Here is a 13,529-nt window from a genome sequence, read left to right on the forward strand (position 1 = left end):
CATGAATGGGTGTATGTGCCTGTTGAAGGGCAGATGTCACTGTGGACAACAAAGCCTGGAGTGTACGGTTTAGCCCACCCACGTCAGAGGGTATGCCCTCCATGTAGGCAACCACCTGGCCTAATTTTTTGTCATGGTCACTGAAGGAATTGAGCAGGGCTGTCTGGCCCACACAAAGCTGGTGCAGGAGCTCTACAGACTCAGCACTGAGGGCAGCAGGGGGGGACAGGTGCAGGCTCAGCGGTGCCAGGTGTGAATCTAACTTGTCCCCTCTTACTGACACGGACACAGGCAGCACCAGAGGAAGTAGATGGGAGGCTGGCCACTGGCCGCTGTGTGGTACAAGATGATGCAGAAACCTCATTCCCTGTGCCTGCCAACATGGATGCATCACCGCTGGCATCAGATGATGTAGTACTTTGTGTCTCAGGCAGGGATTCCGCCTCAGATGTGCTGGTGAGCTCCGTGTAACTGGGCTCCGGTGCAGCTGTAGTGCTACTCTCGCCACCACTGGCTTGCTGCTCCTGTTCCTCCGTGTCCACTGGCGATTCTGCATGAGAGAGAGATGCAAGGTTGTGTGAGTGTCATCTGCAGGAGAAAGCAATTCAATCAATGCAGTACAGGAGATGCCCAAATCAACATGGCGACCACCACACCCTGCAATCACACTGCAGCAACACACTACAAAGACCACAACAGTGCCTGTAACACTGAATATCTGTCATTACTGAGCCATGTTAAGGCCACCCAGTACAACACCCTGCCCGTGGATGAAGTGTAGCAGACACACAACTTGCTCTGCCCAAACCTAGGGACATGATGTGGGGACACCACTTATTATCACTGACAGACCTTGAGGGAACAGGAGGGGACAACACATACACCTATTAGGACATGACAGTAAACATTGGCAAGTAGCCCATAACAAACACCATGTGGTACTCTGGGGCACATTATTGTCAGAATTGTGGGCCTCAACGATCATGGTGCATGCAAAGTAGGCATACATGCAGTCCCAATAAGATAGTGGACACTGCTGTTCACCACCGAATAGATTGCCCACACTATCCCAATGCAGAAATGACCATGTAGATACTAACATATCTGGCTATGGGAATGCAGAGAAGGGAGGATCACCTTCGTAAGGCCAGTATGAGCCAAAGCATGACACTAGCACCCATCCCAGCAGCCACTCACATGACAAAGCACAGCTCCACCCCACGAACATCACATGGGCCACCACTGCCACAGGCCCTGTACACATGTATCTGCTCCCAGCCAAAGTCACCCTCCCAAAATCCGCTGCCTTGCTGCCGATGCTCCTTCAGTTGTGCATCCAGCTCTGGATGAGTCACTGCCAAGATGCGGGCCATCAGTGGTGTCATGCTGCTTTGTGCCAAATTCCCAGTGCATGGTAGCAGCCCCAAGGTCATCTCTGCCACATTGTTTGCCAGCCGGCTGATGTCATACCACCTCTTGTGGCAGTGGGTGAGTCATCGCTTAGATACCCCCAGGGCTCACAACTTTGCTGAAATGGCCCTCCACATACCTTACACTGGTGTATCTTGAGCTGCAGGCATGGGAGAAAAGAAGGTGAAATGATCAGTGACACAGTGTCATGTATCATGCAAAAAAAACAGTTGATGGACAGAATGCAGAACAATGTCATACATTCACCCCAGTACAGAGATCTGGGCCTAATTCCATCGTGTTTTTCCTCACCACACAAACTCAGTTCAGACATGGCCATATGCAAATCAGCCTTGATCCTGTGCCTCATGCGAACATTCCAGCCCAAACTGCCAAGCCATGTCTTCCCTGGACCGGAATCAAGCATCCTAGGTCCGGTTTCTGGCTATCAGCCGTCATCAGCCAGGATAGCTTGACTCCAGTAGTGTGGAGAGCATGGGACTCACATCTGAGCATACCCGTCCCACTCAGGGTGACAAATGCAAAAACAACAGTTGATGGACAGAATGCAGAATAATGTCATACATTCACCCCAGTACAGAGATCTGGGCCTAAATCCATCGGTTTTTTGCTCACCACACCAACCCAGTTCAGACATGGCCATATGCAAATCAGCCTTGAACCTCTGCCTCATGGGAACAGTCTAGCTTGAACTGCCAAGCCATGTCTTCCCTGGACCGGAATCAAGCATCCTAGGACCGGTTTCTGGCTATCAGCTGTCATCAGCCAGGATAGCTTGACTTCTGTGGTGTGGAGAGCACGGGACTCACGTCTGAGCATACCCCTCCCACTCGGGGTGACAAATGCAAAAACAACAGTTGATGGACAGAATGCAGAACAATGTCATACATTCAACCCAGTACAGAGATCTGGGCCTAAATCCACCGTTTTTTTGCTCAGCACACCAACCCCGTTCAGACATGGTCATATGCAAATCAGCCTTGACCCTGTGCCTCATGGGGACAGTCCAGCCCGAACTGCCAAGCTATGTCTTCCCTGGACCGAAATCAAGAATCCTAGGACTGGTTACTGTCTATCAGCCGTCATCAGCCAGGATAGCTTGGCTCCAGTGGTCTGGAGAGCATCTATTAATACATTATCAAGACACAGACTCATTACCAAATGTAATCTCCCTTCATCCCAAACTGGGGTACACCTCACAAGGGCACTCTGCATGGCTCAAGCAGATGTGATTGCATGCATTTATGAGGGCGTACAGGGTCCCTGATAATCTCACACACATGCAGGATGACTGTACTGAACCCCCTCTGTTGCTTGCGCACATCTCCAGTCCTATGCATGTCTGGCCACTACATACATAACATATCGACCTGTGTCTGTGCGTAGAATCACTGTGTGCATGACTGGGCAGCATTCAATGAGCATGTCCTGTGAACATTTGTGTATGTAATGTGTGTGGCATCGGGGTACATGGGCTCACCAAAAAAATATCCATCTACACAAGTGTGGTCGGGTGCAATTATACAGGACTGGGATGGTGCATATTTTTATTTCAATGTGAATGAACAAGAGTAAGGGTACAGTAAGTGCAGTGATGTGATCTCGTCTTGGTGTGCGGGCACCGGGCATAGTCTCTGGGTTCACACTAAGTCGGACAACAGGGGCACACAGAGTCAATCAGCCGAGCAATTACTGTCCTTGCACCTGCATGTCCAACATCATGTGGCTCTGTATGGCTGACAATGTAACACACTCCACTTAGCCATACATCTGCAGGCAGAAAAACCATGATATTGGGAAACACACACTCCTTCGCCCTGGAGACAGCATGTTTGTCAGCGTATGACACAACCTCACACCCTCAGGCATATACTGCGGCAGTACAACTACATGTCTGGCCCTTCTGCCCTACACCTCCCTTTACGATGACTTACTACCACATTGGGGGCACCATACAGCCTTAGGTACTGTTTGAGCACCTCGTCCACTAGGACTTCCAGCTCCTCACTTATGAATGGACTGGCACGGATATTCTCTGACCTTGCTATCCCTGTGGACATGGAACACCTGTGGTGGAAGTGGGTGGTGAGGGGTCAAAGGCAGCAGGCTCTGTAGGCAGCAGCAAGAGAGGGTCCCAGGCAGCAGGCTCTGTAGGCAGCAGCAGGAGAAGGTCCCAGTCAGCAGGCTCTGTGAGCAGTGGATATGTGAGGCTCACTCCCTCAGATTTATAGCCCCCTGGGGTCATTTCTTAGATGCCAAGCTGCAACAATTGGTTGTCAAGGTCTGGCTCTTTCAAAAGCATGCAATGACTGCCTCCGCGGCGGCGGAGCACACCTTCCACAATTTTCAAAACTGCATCATGCCACCGCACTCATCGCTCCCTTTGGCTGTAGGCAATGCTCTATGGCGGTGATGCACCTCAGGGGCCTGGGGTGTGCTACCGCAAGTAGGGTGGTGGAGCATGCCCACCTCCATTTGGGCATGACTCCATGCCAATGACTACCGCACTTGTGTAAGGGGTGGTGCTGGTGACACACCCCTGAGGCCAGGCGGTAGCTACCGCGAGTAGGGTGGCATGCAATGGCAATGTCCATCAGGAACAGTTGAACAGGTACATAGTGGCAACATGGTGAAGGGCACATCATCGTGCACACACTGCCAGTATTCCATTGGATCCACAGGTGCCCACACATGCCATGGTTGGGTATGTGTGACGTACATTGTTCTGTCCAACTGCCATGTCAAATATGCATTTGATGGTTGATGATGCGTGACAATGTTGAAGTGGACTCAACAATGTGTGCACTAATCAATGTGTTGTTGGTCAGTGATGACCAAGGCAACTTTTGTCTCACTGTATGATGTTGTTACTTACTTATGCTTTTATATCTACTCATACACACAATTGACAGCTCGCGGACTACTGTGATAATTGTGTTGTGGATGTGTGCCAGTTTACATGATGCTTTGAGGTGTGACAGGTACAGCAGATGAGCATGAACCAGTCATGTTCATTTTACACACATTGGCTGGATGGTACGCTGCAAGGCGTGCATATGTGAAATGTGGGGTTTAGTATGTGAGTATTCACATTGACCTATGTGTTGTTTGAGGCACTTGTGTATGGTAATGGAGAGGTGTGCCCTCTGTGTAGCTCAAATGTCCTCCCATGTAACCTGGTGTGTCATGCATTTCTCAGGGCAGTCTTTGTTTTTCCGTGACAACGGGATGTGCTGTTGCCATCTCATGATGGTTGTCATTGACATGTGTCCATTTTCATATCAACTATGAGGAGGCCTAATCTCCTACGTCACTTGACACTGCTGGAGGACATGGAGTGAATTCTACCTCAACAGACCCACATTGAAGACCCTTTGTGATCTGTTGGAGCCCCACCTGCAGCCTCACCGCCACTACCCAACAGCTTTCACAACAACGTACAATGTGATGGCAGCCCTCCATTTTTTGCAACTGGTTTCTTCCAGGAGACCGTGGCCAGCGCTGCAGGGATGTCTCATTCCATGTTCAGCCTGGTGCTGACGGATGTTCTTGCAGCCATGATGATCTATAAGGACAGATACATACATTTCCCCAGGGGAGCAGAATTGGCCATTGTGAAGAGAGACTTCTATCTGCTTGGGAACATCCCCCTTGTTGTTGGTGCCATTGATTGCACACATGTCTGTCTGGTGCCACCACAGGCGAGTGAGCATATTTTTCACAATCGAAAAGAATATCACTCGATTAATGTGCAGATGGTGTGCCTAGCAGACATGACCTAATATGGCGAAGCCAGTTTTCAGCCTGGACTTACCTCTAAATGAGCTCAAAAACCACACAATGGCACCCTATTGTAGATGGCCGTTTGAAAAACTTCTAAAGAGAGAAATAAACAGAATAGATTACAAAGAGCTGTTAGTAATGCGTCCTAATAAGTCAAGCAACCTGAGGTAATCAAAGTGACACAAGTTGGTGTTTATATCTTAATGTGTCACGGGGTCCCCGGTGATGTAGGGATTTATGGGTTTGATTGACTTGGAAATCAATGATCTGAAAGAGACCAGATGGACAGCGCTAGTGAATTAAAAAAAAACAAAAAGGGGGACGGAAAAACGGCTGAATTGTGCCGCTTATGAAAGGCGAAAGATCGCTTACCTCCTCAAAAGCGCTAATTCTGCTCAAATGTTTTTTTTTTTGATGATCTAAAGTAAGCATGGGCGGAAGATCCGTTTCGCTCGCGGATTTTGCGGATTTTCGGTAAATTCGCAATCCGCGAGATTCGCGAATCTCCCGCAAAATCCACAAATCCGCGAGCAGCGGATTTTGCTCGCACTGCTTGCACTGTTCGCGTGAGTTCGCGGCTTCCCAGTACAACTTCGCGCCCCGCGAATAAGCGCAAAATTGCAGAAATACAATCTTAGCAAAACTGAAACTACTTACCAGGTTCAAAAGTTCAGGCTCATCATTAGTAGCCATTTCCTGTAGTGCTTCCTGAGGGGCCCCTCCAGAGTTCAGTTGCCAGTTGCAACTATTATGTGACCCTGCTCTGAACCTCAGAATAGTTACACATATGCCACAAAGGTCCTGAATTACAGCTAAGGGAGACAAGCAGGAGCCAGGCTGGAAGTTCAAATCCATTAATCAGCCCCTAATTCATTATTGTCAGTTGGGGCAGGGCAGGTGTTGTAACTAATTTTGCAACAATGAAAGCACTTAGCAAGTGCAAAAGATCACTAATCAGGAAGCACTAAGGAAGCAGGTACCAGCTAAAAAAATATTCTGTGACACATTAATCAGCCCCAAATTAATTCAGGTCACTTGAGGCAGGGAAGGTGTGCTTGCGTTGCCACAATAATGTACACTGCCTGGACAACCAGAGGGTGCTGTGATGAAACAGAGGGTGGCATGGGTGGGCCAGAGGGTGGCATGAGTAGTCAGAGAGTGGCAGTGGTGACAGAGAGTGGCAGTGATGAAGAAGAGTGTCCCAAACAGGCTGGACACGTAGAAACAACAAGTTCGCAAAACTTGCGACCCGACAGGTAAGTTCACAATTTGCGAAATTGTACAAAACCCTCGCGAACTGGCAGAAACCCGCGCAAACACAAAAAAAAAAAATCCGCAAATTCGCGAGAATTCGCGGATTTTGCGAATTGCGAGTTCGCAAATCCACAAAATACGCAAACGCGAGATTCGCAAAATTCGCCCATGCTTAATCTAAAGTGAAGACATAATGAGCGACCGGTCAGTACAGTAGTTAGCAAACAGCCTGTGCTCACTTCGTGTATCAGAGGCGCACGGCAGATCATGGGGCACTCACCGTTTCCAAATGAGATCTTTTGCTGTCGCGTCAGTCGACAATGGCCAATGATAGAGCCTGTGACAATCCGGTATATTGTGGCTATGTTTATACCGCAGTTCATTGGTTGAGCGTTGTGGCGTGTGTTAAACAGCCGTAACTCCGCGAAATCTGCTTATCTAATTAATGGCACATTCAAACATTAAGCTATGTAGTAAGCCATGCATCATGGGGCACTTATTTATATTTTCCATTGAATACCGATATTTTCTTAACAAACTTGAGACCGGCACATCCTGATTCGCGCATGTCCATTAGTTGCAGAACCCGGTGTCAATCGGGAACTGAAGTTTTTCATATGACCGTGCGATGACATGGGGTTGGATCTGCTTAAATATAATTAAGCACATGCTGATATCTCCGGATATGTCATACTGTCCGGAAACCGGACAGTATACTTTCCAAATGGCCATCTACAATAGGGTGCCATTGTGTGGTTTTTGAGCTCATTTAGAGGGAAGCCCAGGCTGAAAACTGGTTTCGCCATATTAGTAGTAGCTTTGACTGAGGCCATTTTGTGATTAGTTCTTTCTTTCTCTTCTTTTTTAGTGAGTTTGGCCCTGATGAGAGCCTCTCACTCATAGAGGTTTGAAACACGTAGGCTTGGATAAACCAAACGCTTTTGCTTTACTTAAAAACACCTTCAACCCAGCAAGAGATTTATACAAAAATGTATCAATTGTATAAGAATGTATATATAAAACAATTCTTGTGGCTGGGAAAATTGACATAATTCACTGGATTGTTCAATGTTTTGTTTATCATTGTACAATTTGTATATTTCTTGTGTATAAGTATGAATGGAGTGTGTGTGAATTAGTGCTCTTGATGTGATGTTGTCTTGTAAAATATAAGTTGTTTTATATGCGTGGGATATTGTTCAAAAATTGTTATACATATGGGTATAAAATCAAAAGAAACTAAAACATTAAATAACCCTTTAAACCCCCAAAACGTTATTGAAAAAACAGCAGCATTGGCAATTATTGTAGTTTTTTGTTGACATTATCCTGGCCTACATACTGTACACCTTTTGGATACATTATGGACATTTTGAACACTGTAAATATTGCACTAAAGACAAAGCTGAACCAAATGAAGCGTGTAAGGTATATTATTTACAAAGTTGAGATGTGAGTAGTGCGGGCAGATTTACATGAAGGTGGTGATGGAGCAGTGAGTTGACAGTCATGGTAAATGAGATGTAAGAGTAGACACCACATCGATGTGGTGAACCTGTCCAACAGACAGGTGCCATTCCCAAGGCAGTGTGGGGAAGGACAGTCCAAACAGCCAATGCAGTGGGGAAGAGGGTTGCCAGCAGGGCTGGTTCTGTGACTGGCGTTTGGCTGGTGCTTTGCCTCCAGAGTCTCCCATGCTCTTCTTTAGACACTCCCTTGGTCGCTTGGCCGGGGGGTATCCTGCGGCATGGCCAGCGGTGTCTGAGGACTCACCCCTCTCTGTGGCTGCAGGTGAGGATTGTGCACAGTCATCCTGCAGCACAACAGAGGGGGCAGAGGTGTTGTTTGGGTCGCAGGCCTGTCCCTCAGTAACGTGTCCCAAACTCCTGAGGTCTGGGGTTGACCCTGGCCCTCCCACCTGCCCTGCCCTGCTGCCACTGACCTGTTGCCTCACCACTGTGGGTCCACGCACATTCTCCCTGCGTCCACAGTTGTTGGTGTGGGCTGGTCATCGCCTGGGACAGGGAGGGTACTGCTGGTGGCACTGGTGGTGGTGGAGGTGGTGGCGGCGGTGGAGGCACAGGCCGTAACTGCAGGGGTCTGCTATGCAGTTGTTGTTGCAGCAGACGTGGCGGTAGGGAGGATGGGGCCTGGGACATGTTGCTCCCTGGCACATCAGATGGGCCGGCCTGGAGCTCATCGTCCAGAGAATCCTGGGAGTCTACATCCGAGAGTCCATGTACCGGGGGTGGAGACTGGCTCTGCTGGTCGTTGTTGTCGTCCTCAGCAGTGAGTTCTTGGTCACCTGTGGATTAGATGGGGAATGGTCAGTGTTGTGCACTGTGCAAGAATTCTGTTAGCTGTGTGTCACCCACTGTCTGTACTAAGTGTGAGAAGTTGGCCTGGTATATAATGCTCACTAATTCTTAGTGATCACTTTGTACCATGCCAAGCAACCCTTATGATGATGGTTGTAATTCAACCTTGTAGACCAGTTATCCTAGTGGTAACGTGGACAAAGCAGTCTTAGGCTAAACTCTGAAAGGCATGTGAAGCCAGCTGTTATACCACACACAACCCCCTTGAATACCAAATGAAAGGGACACCACACAGATATATATTGAAAATATATATTGATTTATTAACTATAAAATCCCCTGGACTCTTTATGAGCACAGAAGCACAAGCGTTAAATCACAAGACAGTTTAAAATACACAAAAGTTGCACAATATGGATGAGCCCTAGGGGCCACCTAAACCATATACTAAGAAAGTGGTATAAGAGATACCAGGAGGAAAGTGAAGAGGCTTAGGGCCTTGGGAATCGCTGGAGCTATTCGAGACTGGCAATGACTAAGTCGGGAAAGGCCCACGGGACTCGGGTGCAGTGTTCAAAGTGCACGCACTTTTCAATACAAAGTCTATGGTGCGTAAAAAGCACAAAGTTAGAAAGTTAGGAACCTTCCGAGTGACCTACGGAGCTGAAACTTAAAACACAGGCCCTTGGGATGTGTACCAGTGCAGGAGCACCGGCGGAGCTGAGTTACCTCACCCACAGGAAGCGGGTGCACAGGGTCGAAGTCGTGTCGGGTTTCGTCACGCTGGTCGATGGTGCTTGGAGCTGAAGATGCTGCAGGCGGCTCGATGAGAAGAGTTCCGGTGGATCCAAGGGTGGATCTGAAGATGTGAAGACCTGAAAGCAGAGGGGACAATGTTCAAAGTCACTAGCCAGTGACTACCGTGGAACCAGATTGGAACCAGGCGATGTCGGGTGCAAACAGGCGTTGTCGGGTAGCTTCTTTCTGCAGCCACGTGGATACCCGGGGTCGAGGACGTCCAGGAGTCGGTCACGAGCTGTCCCACGTAGGCTTCTCGCTGTTGGCGGTGTCGGCGACCTGATCGGAGCAAACAGGCCTTGGCAAATGCAAGCCACGCAGAAGTTGAAAGATGCTGTTCACTCGGACCAGCAAGGTCAGAGCGGGTGCTCCTTTTCACAGGAGCTTGGGTAGGTCTGGAGCAACCAGACCTGCTGTGTAAATCTTCGGGTTCGTTGCCAAGATGGCCGCTGACCACGTGGCTAGTGGCCGGGATGGCGCGTCAAGTGGCACAATGCAAAAGGACCCCACGCAGATCGTGGAGATGCTGGAGGGCTGCTCTTCGGTGCAAGGGCTGCTCGATGGTGGGGGTTCTCAATCCCCAAAGCACAACGTCGAGGATGCCTCAGAAGCTGCGCAGTCAGCTTTTCGAGTGTCTTTCAAGAGGTCCGGTCCCACGTCACTCGGTGCCTCCACGGGTCCCTTCTTCGCAGGGACTGTGGATCGGGCTCTGAGAGGTCTGGGAGTCTGGTTCTTGTCGGGCTCTGGGCTCGGTCTCCGGCGGGAGGCGGCGGCAAAGCAGACGTCGAGTTGCTGGTTGGTACCTGTGTTCACAGGGTGGCCACTCCTAGGCCACAAGGGAGATTCTCTTCAGTCTTCTGTGCAGCAGAATGTCGAAGTCCAGTCTTCTTCTTGTTTAAAGTTGATTTCAGGATGATCTGCTGTGCAATGGCACTGCTCCCCCTCTTATTCCCAAACTGGGGGTGGATCACCTACTAGGTCCCTCCTCTGGGAGGAACCAGGAAGGGGGGCGGTTACACCCCCTTTCCTTTGTCCAGCTCCGCGCCAGGACTGGGGCTGGAAGGCCCCAGAACCGGTTTGGACTGGCCTATGCACGGGGACACCTTGTGTGCCCCGGGCATGTCTGATTCTATTCAGCCCTGTCCTACCCAATACACAAAATCCTGTCTGGGGTGGTGCTCGCACCTCCCAAGGCAGGAAACCCTTTGTCCAGGCCACCATCTGCCGAGTTTCGGTCAGCAGCAGGAGGCCAGACTTGTGTCTGTGGTGGCAGCGTCCATTTTGTGAAGCTGAGGCTCTGTTTAACTTTAACCGGGGTTAAGGCTACACACATGTCGTGTCCCTCTAGAAGGGTGGAATGCTATCCCCGTCGCCAGAATTGGCGAGGGGATAGTATTCCAATTCGTATGACACCTTACTCGACATGTTTTGATAAAGCCAAACCAAAGATAGCATTTAACCGCGAGGATTATAATGCACTTAAGAGTATATGGTATGGCAATATCCCAGAACAGCTTAGGGAGTGGTTCCCGACAGCTGCAGACAGGCTCAGCTCACGCTAGAGCACCCTCTCACATATTTCCAAGCACTCTGCCTCCAGGACTGATGAGGCCTTCCATAGGAGTGGCTGATAGGAACATATGTGTCCAGTTTAGGGTTAGATATAGGGATACTATATCTAAGCAAGAGGTGATTACACCAACTTACCCCAGCTGAGTGATCAGCCAGTTGTGTCAAATATGGAGGCCAGGCCAGGGGTGGCACAATACATGCTGCAGCCCCTGGTAGGCCTTGGCTACACCTATGCCCTGGGTACCTATGGTACACTGTTACAGGGGCCTATAAGGTGAACCAATTCCAATTGTTTTATGCACCTAAGGTACATGGAGTCCATTTTAAGGAGAGAGCAATCGGCCTGGGGCCCTGAATAGCAGGATCCCAGGCCAACTAAGTCAAAAACCAGCTAAACACCAGGCAAAAAGTTTGGGGGTAACCATAGTCAGATATCCACCTTCCTACATAACCCCCCCCCCAAACAAAAGGAGATAAGGCTATCCTTGACCAGGTAAGCCTATATTGCCTAAGTGGCCATATAAGGAAGTACCAGCTCTGGCTTGGAAACCCCCTGTTTCATGGTCCACTAAGCAATCCCTCACCCTAAGGGTATCTGAGGGTCTCCACCATAGGGAATTTCTACCTGTGGTGTGTCTTTGCAAAGTCAAAGGCTGGTGTTGAGATGGAGTACTGAAGTGAGTCTCCTCTGTAGGGCTCAGCTTCCTCCAATCACTCTCCACCATGTGTGCCTTTCTTTCTCTGACTGAGTTGCACTGTGCTCTCAGGGTCAACCTCTGGCTACCTAAAGCTGGAGGCTGGGTCCCTCTGTTTGGCTTACTGGAGGGACAGGTCAGGTTTGGGGCCTTTTGGTCCCAGGTTTGGCTGTGCCCAACAATATCCATCTGGGGGAGGTCCCTAACTACTTTTAAGGGGGATCCCTCAGGAGTTTTTAAAGTTTTCACCTCACTAGGGCTACTAGTTTCGGTGCCCCTAATCTGTTGATGGGGGTGCTTTATTTGACAGGGTGCCCTTTGGGTCTCACTGTCCTTCTTGTCCTCTGCAGCCCTGGGCTGAGTAAGGCAAGGTAGAGAGAGGCAGGTTACCTGCTCCAGACTGGGTCCCTCCTGAGAAGGGTCCACTGCCATCAGAGGCTCTGTCATGCCAGGCCTAACAACCTCTGGGACAGTTCCTTCATCAGGGGTAAGATCAGTTCCCTGAGGAGGCTGATCCTTTCCTAAAGTCTGGTGGGAGGGAGATTTCTCTTCCTCCTCAATGCTCTCTGTTTGGGTGGAGTGATCCATCATTTCAGGCTTCACTACCCATGTATCAGTTTGAGTTTGGGCTGTGGCCATCACAGCCCCACCAACCTTTTCAGGAGGAGACTCAGTTTGGGTATGGGCTGTTATCAGTACAGCCCTGCTACTCTCTTCAGGAGGGAAGTTATTTAAAGATGGGGCTGAGGTTTGCTCAGCCCTCCCAACCTTTTCAGGAAGGACATCTTGAATTGGGGCTGTAGCCATTACAGCCCCACTAACCTTTCCATGGAGATTTACCATTCTAGAATGGGTTTGCTGTTCAACCTCAGCCCAGGCTGAGATTTCCAAATCATTATCCAGTAGGCAATCTACAGGCAAGTTTGCTGACACTGCCACTCTCTTTGGGCCAGTGACACCTCCCCAGCTAAGATTGACTACTGCCATGGGATGATTGGTTTCTATGCCATCAATGTTTGTCACCTGATATCTGGCATCAGGTAAAAGTTGCCTTGAGGGGACTAGACATTCAGCCACCATGGTGATGCTAGCCCCTGTGTCTCTGAAGGCCTCAACTTTCAAGCCATTGATGAGGGGCTCCTGTCTATACTTGCTCAAAGTGTTTGGGCAAGCAGTGAAATTGGCAAACCCCATGCCAGTCTCATAGACAAGAGTATCTGAGTTAGGGGACCTGGATAGGCCAGAGTCCACCAGTCCTCCAAAAGTAAACCCACCCAAATTCTTGGGGGTGTTCCCACCACCTGGGGGACCACTGCTAACAGTGACAGGAGGTGTTGGAGCCTTACCTGGAGGTATATTCTCCTTATTGCCATTCTTGGGACAACAGCTATCTGTTTTGTAATGCCCCACCTGTTCACAGGTATGACAATAAGGCTTTTTCTGGGTTGTAGAAGTGTCTTGGGACCCACCCCCATTCTTGGAGTTTTGGGGCCCTGGGGAAGTCTTTTCCTTACTTTTATCCCCACCCTTCTCTTGAGGCTTGGTAGTCTCTTTCTTTTGGTCACCACCCTGGTTCTTAGGCCTGATCCTGGTTCTGACCCATTTGTCTGCCCTCCTACCCAATTCTTGTGGGGAGGTCAGATCAGAGTCAACCAGGTGCTGATGTAGAAGCTGATTT

Source organism: Lissotriton vulgaris, chromosome 11 (assembly GCF_964263255.1).
Source record: "Lissotriton vulgaris chromosome 11, aLisVul1.2, whole genome shotgun sequence".
Lineage (NCBI taxonomy): Eukaryota > Metazoa > Chordata > Amphibia > Caudata > Salamandridae > Lissotriton > Lissotriton vulgaris.